The 12,242-nt window shown below is 37.0% G+C and overlaps 1 long non-coding RNA gene across 1 annotated transcript; it reads left to right on the forward strand.

Moving 5' to 3' along the window:
* Positions 1–2,651: 2,651 nt before the first annotated feature.
* On the forward strand, positions 2,652–4,729 carry LOC125266064. Its single transcript, XR_007184415.1, has 2 exons — positions 2,652–2,748; positions 3,115–4,729. It is a non-coding gene; the product is annotated as an uncharacterized LOC125266064 (long non-coding RNA).
* Positions 4,730–12,242: the final 7,513 nt, after the last annotated feature.

Here is a 12,242-nt window from a genome sequence, read left to right on the forward strand (position 1 = left end):
CAAACCTCTTTGGGAAGCTCAAACGTGCTGCATAACAGACAAAAATGAACCTCATTGGTTATGCAGCACGTTTGAGCTTCCGGAAGAGGTTTGTTCTTGTGCGTCATTCAGGTTCGGTTGAGCTTCTGCTTATGTTGGCTGAGTAGACACACACTCGCACAGAAATGGTTTGTCAGCGGTGCTCTGACGAATTAATGAGTAAAACAGTTTAGCAATTTAGAAGATACATGACATTTCTCACTAACAAGGTTTCAAAAAAGTTGGGACACTGTACAAATTGTGAATAAAAACAGAATGCAATGATGTGGAAGTTTCAAATTTCAATATTTTATTCAGAATACAACATAGATGACATATCAAATGTTTAAACTGAGAAAATGTATCATTTTAAGGAAAAAATAAGTTGATTTTAAATTTCATGGCATCAACACATCTCAAAAAAGTTGGGACAAGGCCATGTTTACCACTGTGTGGCATCCCCTCTTCTTTTTATAACAGTCTGCAAACGTCTGGGGACTGAGGAGACAAGTTGCTCAAGTTTAGGAATAGGAATGTTGTCCCATTCTTGTCTAATACAGGCTTCTAGTTGCTCAACTGTTTTAGGTTTTCTTTGTCGCATCTTCCTCTTTATGATGCGCCAAATGTTTTCTATGGGTGAAAGATCTGGACGGCAGGCTGGCCATTTCAGTACCCGGATCCTTCTTCTACGCAGCCATGATGTTGTAACTGATGCAGTATGTGGTCTGGCATTGTCGTGTTGGAAAATGCAAGGTCTTCCCTGAAAGAGACGACATCTGGATGGGAGCATATGTTGTTCTAGAACTTGGATATACACTGTTAGCCCAGATAAGTTGAATTTACTTAAAAAAATTGAGGAAACTGGTTGCCCTAAAAAAAAAAAATTAAGTAATGTGAACTTAATAATTTGAGTTCATTTAACTTAAAATGTTTTGTAATATTAATTACTTTGTAGTTATTATACATATTTAAGTTCAATGTACTAAGCAAGTTAATTTATATCAACTTCTACTTTACTACAAAATTAAGAAAAAAAGCAAATAAAAGGTACATTCATTCAATTTTATGTTTTATTTTAATTCAATTCCAAATACAACAAAATTTCATGTCCTGAAAACATTTCCTTATAAAACGTGAAAAAACCTAGTTTTAACAAATCAGCTTATTGTTAAGCACATGAATAGTCTATCTCAGAATCACAACAAATTGCATCAAAACTATATGGTTTGTTTACACTCCTGAGTTCACAATATTGGCAGTATTCCATTTTAGGTGCCAGCTCACATTTTCCTAGGTTGAGCATTACCTGCTGAATAATATATAAAGTATTTTTCATACAGTTAGGGTAGTCCAGTTGCAGGGCATAAATCAGTTTGAAAAAAGGACACAGAAGTCCTGAGGTTGGTCAGTTCATCCATCACCAAACATCCTTCCAAGATCCTCACTCTGGGTTTAGCTGAGCACTTTATAGATCAACACAGAGGATTCTCACTGGAGTTTGCCTGTATGAGTCCTTGTCAGCTGCAACCTAGCAGAGGAAGACAAAGATTGACAAAGACATTATCATATAATAATGCATCAGATAATGCTATTGTCAAATACCTGATTTACTGTAGAAAGTGCTGGCCATTGAAATACCATCAGGCTGATGTCAGGAACTTTTCTGTGAGGTGCAAACATTAAAGTTATTGATAATGGCACCTAACTTTATGGTTTACATGTAATTGTGCACTGTGCAGTATGCAGATTAATAAAATAATCAGCCTCAGAACAGGTCTCAGTAAACCCACATGACATACAACTGATATGGAGTTTTTGGTGAAGGCAGTATAACTGTACATATATAAAAGGCAAATGTTTGGAAAAAAATGTCTGTAGAACTTGCCAAAACAAATGTTCCAACTTCTCATCAACAACTCCTTGAATTCACGCACACCACGACAAAATGGCGTCATTACCTGCCGTAAACCAGTGTGTAAGAGGCGTGGTCAGGAGAAAAACTTAATAATTTAAGTGCATTTAACTTAAATTTATTAACACATTCAAATTACATACACAAATTAGTAGAATATACTTATATTTTATAAGTAATGCAATCAAACTTAAATATATTACAATATAAGTATATTGTAATTATATGTTTAAGTAAATATAAAATCCGGGCTAAGAGTGTACCTTTCAGCATTGATGGTGCCGTTCCAGATGTGTAAGCTGCCCATGCCACACACACTCATGCAACCCCATACCATCAGAGATGCAGGCTTCTGAACTGAGCGCTGTTAACAACTTGGGTTGTCCTTGTCCTCTTTAGTCCGGATGACATGGCGTCCCAGTTTTCCAAAAAGAACTTTAAATTTTGATTCGTCTGACCACAGAACAGTTTTCCACTTTGCCACAGTCCATTTTAAATGAGCCTTGGCCCAGAGAAAACGCCTGCGCTTCTGGATCATGTTTAGATATGGCTTCTTTTTTGACCTATAGAGTTTATCCACCATGGCATGGTGGATTGTGTTCACTGACAATGTTTTCTGGAAGTATTCCTGAGCCAATGTTGTGATTTCCATTACAGTAGCATTCCTGTATGTGATGCAGTGCCGTCTAAGGGCCCGAAGATCACGGGCATCCAGTATGGTTTTCCGGCCTTGACCCTTACGCACGGAGATTGTTCCAGATTCTCTGAATCTTTGGATGATATTATCAGACACTGCCGTGAAAGACGCACAGACTCAGGTAGGCTAATTCACATATGCTGCTTATTCTCTCTCTCTCTTTCTCTCAACTGCGTTAATAACTGTATTAACTGTTATTCTGCTATCAAGGCTCAAGCCTTCGTTACTAGTTCTGAAATGACGTTTTGGAATTAGCAACGGAGGCTTGGGATGAGATGCGTAAGAAATTAGTCCCACACGCAAGAGTGTTTTAAGATGTTAAATACAACATCGGAACAGTGTCTTGAGGTGTGGTAACCGTAGTATAAGTGGAATAATTGACTCCAGACTGTTGTAAGATCATCAAATATTAAATTAGTTCAATTCGGCTATAAATCATCTCTGAGCTGGGCGATGATGATGTCATCATTCAATTCTCATTCAACAGCATCAGTGCAGTCAGATCAGTGAAATTGTTGAACATTAAGTGTCCCCAACTAAGCAAGCCAGAGGTGACAGTGGCAAGGAACCCAAATTCCATCAGGTGACAGAATGGAGACAAAAAAAACCAGGCTCAGTCGGTGGACCAGTCCTCCTCTGGCCAAATGAAGCAACATGGTGTGGTTTAATTCCAGCCTGCATCACAAGTCTGAAGTCAGAATGCGGCCTTCTGTATATCATCATCATCTGATTGAGGATTCTTTAGCTCTCTGATAACAATTCGCATGCTAACTGTTCCCCTGCCAGCTCACTGAAATGAATGAAACTTCATCCCTTCTGATCCAAGCCTGATCTCATCCTTCTGAATACATTTCTTACCCACAGACCCCTGACTCGAAGGGGAATACAGAGAGTTCATGCAATACTTCATGTATATCCTCTATTCATGCCCTGCACTGAATAAAGCTTTTGTCTGGTTTATCCATTTGTATGTTGTACTGTATGACTAAGTTGGTGAGTGTCCAGTTCTGACAATGATTAGACAATAATGTATTTCAAATGACAACAAACACAGATTGTCATTTTTGGTATGTAGATTACATGTAAAGCTTCCTGAAATGCATGCAAGCAAATGTGTATTCCAGTGATATCAGATCTGGAATATTAATAACATTTTTCTTTTATACCAGTTGTGTTTGTGTATGACCTAATAAGTGCTGAACAGCTATTTCTTCTGTAATGTGATGATTCATGCTGATCAGACGTTTTTGCTAAAAGCATCTTGCTGCCAGCTGACCCTCTGTACTGCTTCAGGGCAGTAAAATGCAGTATAGGGTACAGGGCTATTTTGGAGGGTGAATAATTCTACTTTGTAAGTGCAGAAGCAAAGCAAATTCACATTCATCACAATCTAGGAGGAAGAGACTGTAGAGAGGGTTAGAGATTTGTTTTCTCCTGGCTGTTGGGCCCCAAGTGACTGTCAGGTCTAATCACTGTCCTGCACTTTTAATGGTTAGAAAAAAAGTGAACCCAACCTGCAGGCCAGAGATGGGGCCTCCCTACTCTTCTTCAGTCAAAAATTTCATGCTGGCCAGACAGAGACCTTTCGCTCCCTCAAACCATGCTGAATACAGTCTTATTGTGGTCACTGGCTTGCCGATCAAACATCTAAAAGTGCATTACTTATAAACACAGGTTACCACTCTTTCATGAACACCAGATTCAAAGACTTTCAAGGACTGTTTAAAGCATGTTTTATTTTATATCAATTGAGCACAATAAAGACAATAAAGGTGGGTTGGTTACTGCCAATTTGGACAGTATCAAAGACCTACTAGCCGTGTCTATCATTACTGCAGTAATGTTAAGGCTTATACTGACATTATTTAAGGGGCATATGACTTTTTTTAAAATCCAATGAGTAGAGAGGGCTGGTACAGTGTGTGTGTGTGTGTGTGTGTATGTGTGTGTGAGAGAGAGAGCGGGCTTGAACCATAGATGCAGTTTGTAGCTTTCTTATTCCTGCTTTTAACATTTATTTCACACTGGTTTTATTTTTTTTATGAATCATTACTTGATTAAAAACATTAAAATATATAGAGAATATTATATACATGAATTTTGCAACTAAATATAATATGAATAAGGTAATTGTTAGGCATTAAGAATATTCAAAATATTAAAACAATTATTTGTTAACCACCTATACAGAGTATCTGTAGGGTTTTTAAAAATTAATGTTATGGCTTTTAAGACCTTTTTTAACACCTGCACAAAGATTAGTGTTTATGGTAGGGCCTAAACCATAAAATGACTGTAAAAACTGTTTTCAACAACAGTTCAAATAATACAAGGTAATTAAAACAGGTAAGAAAATGGATGAAAGTGAAAATTATTAATGATTATAAACATTAATTTACAATATGATTATATAATATTCAAGATACCTTATTATTCAAAACTTTTTGGAAAGCACATTAGCTTCTTAACAATCCACCGGTTAACATTTACAATGCTGCATGCAAGCTGTGTGGAAATGCAGGTCTATTTTCGCATTGGTCCAAATAAAATGTAAGACACGCTAAATGAAAATGCAATTCAATCTCTGACAAAAGATGATGCTTATGGAATAGCAGAAATATAGTGGTTTCCCCAGTTACCTCTGTAAACACAGCAGCGCTGCGCTTGCGTACACACTGTAAAGGTTTCAGGAGTGATAGCCGCATTTAAATACAGGAGTGAATCTCCTAAATTATCGTTACGTATGGAACACGACTCATTCTCGAAACTCAGATTATTGACAGCTTGGAAACCATAGCAATGTTTTGGTACCTTTGTGGTAATTTATTGTCATAAAAGTAATATAAGAGCAACAAAATATTCATTATTTTTCAGCAATTTTAACCAAAGAAGAGTGGACAGTGGCGTCGTGTTTAGTTTATACTTGTTAAGCCCTGAGTACACTTCGGCCATCCGCGATTGTGCACCGTCCACATGACGTAATTTTCGTCATGCAGAGGGCTCGCGGCCGGCCGCACACCTCATCTGCGTGCAGCCCAAATTTCGAGATTGCGCGGACGGTGCGCCTTCAACAGCATGCGCAAGCAGGACAGAAGTGTCCACTAGATGGCAATATGCACAGTAGCACAATGTGCAGTCGTCGAAGAAGAGTGTGTATAGAGCGTTTCAAAAACAAGACGAGTAAACTCATAAGCATGCCTTCTCCATCGTTTTTGATTCCTGTTCTCTTGGTGTATCTTCTGAACTATGTTGTAATGGTGGATGCACTGTTTTTCTTCTCCGATCCTGCCCAATGAATGTCCTGTTGATGACACGATGTCTGGTAAAGAGTATAGAAAAATTTGTACTGCGCATGTGTCGAACTGGGTCATTCGCGCGCATCCGTGGTTAGTATACTTTGAAGGATGCGTGGACTCGACTGGGCGCAAGACGTGTCCGGACGCGGAAAGTGAAGTATACCCGGGAGCAGAGTGTGCTCTCGCGGTGTTGCCATGTTCACCTTATTTCAAGAGTTTTTGATCGTGTTGTTTAAGCTTGGCTTACAGCGATCGAGTTTACAGAGTTATTAAAGAAAACAGACACGGTTCACAATATTTTGATCTTATTTTCAGCATAAAGCATTTGGATTTATTTCAGTTTATCATAGGCTTGTTCTTGTTCGCTGTTTTTCTAGAAAGATCTGGCAACACTCTAGTCACAGCTAGTGCTGCTTCGCCTGTGGTTTCTTCACCGCATATACAGAAGAGATCTGATGCACGTATAAAAACATCATTAGCAACTAGTTGTTCAGTTCGGTTCCGTACACACTGAATTTCTGTAAATGCGGTTGTCACTACCTGTATTTTTCAGGAGTTCATTCGGTTGTAATTTGGTTGTCACTCCCATATTTTACTGAACTGTGTGTGTACAGAACACGATTAGGCTGCACTAAAAGGTTAACTGACAACCAAATTTAGCTGCAGTTTGTGCATGGCTGTGATTAACCAGTTTTATGTAGCTCAATGAGCCTAGCATCATTGAATTTGTACTTACCTGGCACTGAGCTAGTTAAACAGCTCCACACTTCTCACACGTTCATCATGCATTCTGCTCGTGATCAGGACCCATGTGATCATGACCCATCTGCCCACGCCGTTTTTTTTTGTGTTTGGTTTTTTTTTCCACGTTTTTTCTGATTTCCCCTAAATCAGCAGCGCTGTTGTAACAGCACCATACTACTCTAATAAATTTAGTTCAAGTTTAATTTAAGCACTTTCAAAGGCCAATGTTTGTTTTCACAGACTTTCTAGGCCTTGTATCCACATGTCTGAAATTAGGGTTGCAAAGCGGCAGAACATTTTCAGAAACTTTCCATGGGAAGTTAAGCTAAAAAACAAAAAAAAAAAGGATAATGTACTGGCAGAAAATTATCAGGACATTATCCAGTAATTTTACAGACATTTCCGTTAAAGGATTAGTCCACTTTTAAATACACTTTTCCTGATAAATTTACACACCCCCATGTCATCCAAGATGTTCATGTCTTTCTTTCGTCAGTCAAAAAGAAATGAAGGTTTTTGAGGAAAACATTCCAGGATTATTCTCCATATAGTGCATTTCAATGGCTACCAACAGATTGAAGGTCCAAACTGCAGTTTTAGTGCAGCTTCAAGGGCTTTAAACGATACCAGATGAGTAATAAGGGTCTTATCTAGCGAAACGATCGGTCATTTTCGAAAAAAATACAACCGTTTATGCTTTATAAACAAAATATCGCCTTGAACGTACTTTCCGCTTCCGCATTCTTCATAACGCTTACGCTGAATGTCCTACGCCTTCCCTATTCTACTTACGGAACAAACGCGGTGCCAGTTTCGTTTTTTTTCCGTAAGTTGAATTCGGTTGTTAAGTCTGACGTCACGCGGCAGCGTTCTGGGTCCAAACGCTCTATCTTATACCACAAGAAAACAACAAATGGTGCTAATATGCATACATGATGTGGTGAAATACTACAAAAAATATATAATTATAACCTTTATCTCCATGCCAGTATTCCAGATGGCCAGACAATGATTCATCTTTTATAAATCGTTAAAATATTAATGTCTGTGACGCTGTGAGCACGGAGACTGTTGTGTAGACTGTAAGTATTTAAAGTGTTTAACTTTTTAAAATGATTGATGTTTAATATGAATAAATAGCGCTCCTAAACAGCCGTCGATGGCATTCTCAAGTGAAACGAGTCGAGGCTTGGACCTGGAAGCGGCGTTCCTTACGTCATGACTTAACAAGCGGATAGGGAAAGGCGTAGGACATTCAGCGTAAGCGCTATGAAGAATGCGGAAGCAGAAAGTACGTTCAAGGCGATATTTTGTTTATAAAGCATAAACAGTTGTATTTTTTTCGAAAATGACCGATCGATTCGCTAGATAAGACCCTTATTCCTCGTCTGGTATCATTTAAAGCTCTTGAAGCTGCACTGAAACTGTAATTTTGACCTTCAACCTGTTGGTAGCCATTGAAATCCACTGTAAGGAGAATAATCCTGGAATGTTTTCCTCAAAAACCTTCATTTCTTTTTGACTGACGAAAGAAAGACATGAACATCTTGGATGACATGGGGGTGAGTAAATTTATCAGGAAAAGTGTATTTAAAAGTGAACTAATCCTTTAAGCCTAAAACACAAAATTCAAAATACAGGTAAAACAACTGTAAAAAATAAATAAATAAATACGGAAAATTCTGTCAAATTAAAGGTGTTCTATGTAAGTTTTTGACTTTACTAAAGCATAAAAATACCATAATATGTTTGCAGATATTTATTAAACATGCTCAGTTTACATATTAATTTCTCTGAAAACCATTACTACAGACAGTTATTTTACTTTGAAATTTGCGTTCTGTGTCGGAATTTCTGTTTTTGTTTTGGTCTGTGCAAGATCGCACGTTGCCAATTTACCCAATAGTATTTCGCCACCCCGAGTTACCAGTCGGCGGAAAACACATGCAGCGAATTGCAGCCATGGAAGCCAGTGAACAAACTGGGAAAGAGATCGCAGATTCTACCAGACCTAAAAAGCCACCATCTAAAAATCTCTTTGAACAGGAGCATATTAAAACGTGATATCAACTCATCATAAATAAATAAATCAACTAATTATCTTACAGTGTGTAAGTCTCCTCACCTTCCAATGTCAATTGCGCTCACTCCTGTTGCATGTCTTCAAACTGGCAACCACAAGAGCGTCGAGTCTGAGGAGGAGGGGGCGGGGCAAACAATATTTTGAATTTGGACTGCAGTACTCATTCCAACCACCTTTAATACATTACATTCATTGTGCCCTATTTTTACGGATATTTTTTAGAGTGAAGGGAATTTTGGGAATATTCCAAGTTGGACACTTAACTCAACTGCTCGTAATCACATTATTATATCTATAGAACACAGATGATTGGTTCCTGCTGTATTAGTAGCCAATGAGCTTGCATGCTCAGTCTTCAAATACATGAGTAGCATTTGCCTTAGCAGTGCAGCACGCTTTCAGAAACCCTCCACCTTTCCCAGCTCCACCAGTATAGATCTGCTACGGGTAATTCATGTACGCTATATTGTACAGCAGCTGTATTTTATATATATATATATATATATATATATTTTTTTTTTTTTTTTTTTTTTTTTTTTTTCACATCAAATTGACGTCCACACACTGATGTCCAGTTGATGTCAAAAAAAAACCCATCAAATTGACGTAAATTTTTAGACATCAATTTGACGCCCACACGCTGATGTCCAATTGATGCCGAAAAAAATATCAAATTGACTTCAAAAAACAGGTCAAAAATGCAAATCAAACTGATATTTTTTCGACCACCAAAATAACGACACAAAAGCAATGCAGTGAAAGAAAAATACAAAGTTCTGTCATGAAACTCTAAATGGGCAGGCTAATAGGTCCTTAACAAGAATTTACAGGAATTAAAGGGGATTCATTTAAAATTTGGGTAGTTTATACAAACTTTATCAGAATTCAAATGGGTCCAATACCATTTACTCACGCATATGATCCGCTCTGTACTATCGTGTCTCTGGACAGGAGGTTCGCATGACACTAACGTGAAACCTGACTTCATTCGCCCCAATGGAATTTACACTAACAGAGTTGTTCCCAATCCCTTATATAGTGCACTATGTGCCATTCACCATGTGGTAAATAGTAAACGTGTGAACAGGGATGGGCAAAAATACATCAAAATGTATTTTAAAATAAAATACCAAATACCTTAATTTTAAATGTATCAAAATACAGCAGTCACACCATGTATCAAAATAAACTACTGAATTTTTGTATTTTGAAAATACTAAAAAATACTTTTACAAGGGAGCGTGAAATTTCTTCACAAACCTTCCTGACATGCAAACAGTTAACAGCACAATATGTACAGTAGGATTTTTGGATTAAAATATTTAAAAACCTCTAGTACAATGTTATATATTTTGTTGACTTGTGTACTTACATTATCCCAAATGTTTCCAAGAATTATTAAATCGAGAGAAATAAGCAATTTTAAACAGGACACAGACCTTGTCTGTGCGTCGCCTATCAATGACTTCATTACCCTCGATTTCCGGTTTTATTTTGTCGAAACCATGGAAAGACGCCTTCGTATATTATGTTTTTTATTAGACAAGTGAGCAACTGTTTGGATACATTCGACAGAAACTAATCATCGTTATATAGCTCAACAGAAACATCAAAGACCATTTATATTCCTCATCTGTCTAATAAAACATATTATATGTTTTATTAGACAAATGAGGAACTGTTTGGATTCATTCATCAACAGACAACAGCGCTGTGTTACTCCACATACGCTAGACTGAAAAAAAGCGGAAGCAGTGACTGTGGCATAATAAAAGTTCCGCTGCTCTCGAGGCTTGTGTCACACTCGTCTCTCATTAACATTCGTTCAGCTCCAACATCACTCGGTAACGTTAATAATCTCATCCATGAACATGATTTCTGACCGAGTCCCATCCTGATTCTTTTCCACTGGCTGTAGATATGAAGACAACACCTCCCATGATTCCACAAAATCAAGGATAAGCGACCTCTAGCAAGGAAATTTACATATTGTGGCTTTAACAGAACAGATATTCACATATCCATGTGATCTCCCAAATGAAGGTTAGTTTTAAAGTAACCAACAGTATAATGTTTGCGAATGACCATTAATTGTATCCTAATTTAGTTACTTGGTGTTTGGTAACGAAGGACCTACTTTGCCTCAGCAACACTGACTCAATGACAAACAAGTCATTCATAAGAAGACAACTCATGGCACCTGTATTCATAGCAATTAGTTTATAACTAATTAATCATTTGATTGTTAATCATAAATATAGGAGGCTGCTGCTCGTTATAATAGTTTTCAAGAACATTATGTAAATTGGTAAACTATTTAGCCGAAGCTACTAAAACGAACACCAAAACTTAACATCTGTTCTGAACTCAACAAGTCTCTGCAAACCACTGAGTAAGCACCAATCAGAGGCCGCATTTTTATGATGTTATCATGAAGACTTCTTACAAAGTATTTTACAGTATTTTAAAACTACAAAAATACAAAACACTCAAGTATTTTGATACAAAATTCAAAGCCATTTTCATCAACCCTCTCAAATACAAATTACAAAATCCTATTTTGTATTTGAAATACATGTATCATAAATACTGCCCATCCCTGCGTGTGAACAAGTGACTGATTTCAGCTGCAGATTCAGCGTCTATTTATAGTGTATGGGGCAGGACACTTCAGATTCTAGAGAGCATTTGATTGACAGAAAATCCAAATAATCCAGCTGAAATGAGAATGCTTGATGCTGGTGTCGTACAATACACTATAAACGCAATATTTTAAAGTAGCCTTTTATTAAGCAAATAAAGAAGTGAAAAATTACTCACCCTGTATTTTAAAACAGACGTCTGTTTAGCTGTTATCCGCCAAAATGCCGATTCGTCATGTGATAAAAAAAATAATAGGAAGAAATTCTTGTCTATGGTTGTCCTGAATATCTTCAGTTACAAACTACAGACTACTGAAAGATTTACAAATCTTGGCTGAAAAAAAAAAAATGTTATAGGATGTTTTTGCATGTCTTAATTAGTTCTCTCAATTTGACTGTATATGTAAAACCTATCCTGAAGATCTTCAGAGTGAATGAAAAAGCTCCCACTTTGAAACTCTTGCCCTCAAAAACAGTCACAGTGCTCAGTATGTCTACTATATGTACTATATCATATATAACCTACTATATGTTTTTCACCGAGCATGTTTTTCATGTCATCTTTTGTACCAGTTAAAAAATATCAGAAATATGAGAAATGAAATGTCTTTTGCTTAAACAGGTGATATTTGATACATTGTTTCAAGCCACATAGGATAATTTAAGGTCAGCTTTTATTTAATAAAATAACTCTCTTTTTACCACTTAGCAAAATATTAAGGTTTCCTTTCTAAAAAAAAAAAGGAAGTCATGCACAGAATAAAAGCCCTATTATGCTTGCTAATTAAAAAATATTATGTTCCAGTATCATAGATTTCTATAGGTACAGATATTATAAGGGAAAACAAGA

The sequence above is a fragment of the Megalobrama amblycephala genome, linkage group LG4 (genome assembly GCF_018812025.1).
Source record: "Megalobrama amblycephala isolate DHTTF-2021 linkage group LG4, ASM1881202v1, whole genome shotgun sequence".
In the NCBI taxonomy this organism is placed as follows: domain Eukaryota; kingdom Metazoa; phylum Chordata; class Actinopteri; order Cypriniformes; family Xenocyprididae; genus Megalobrama; species Megalobrama amblycephala.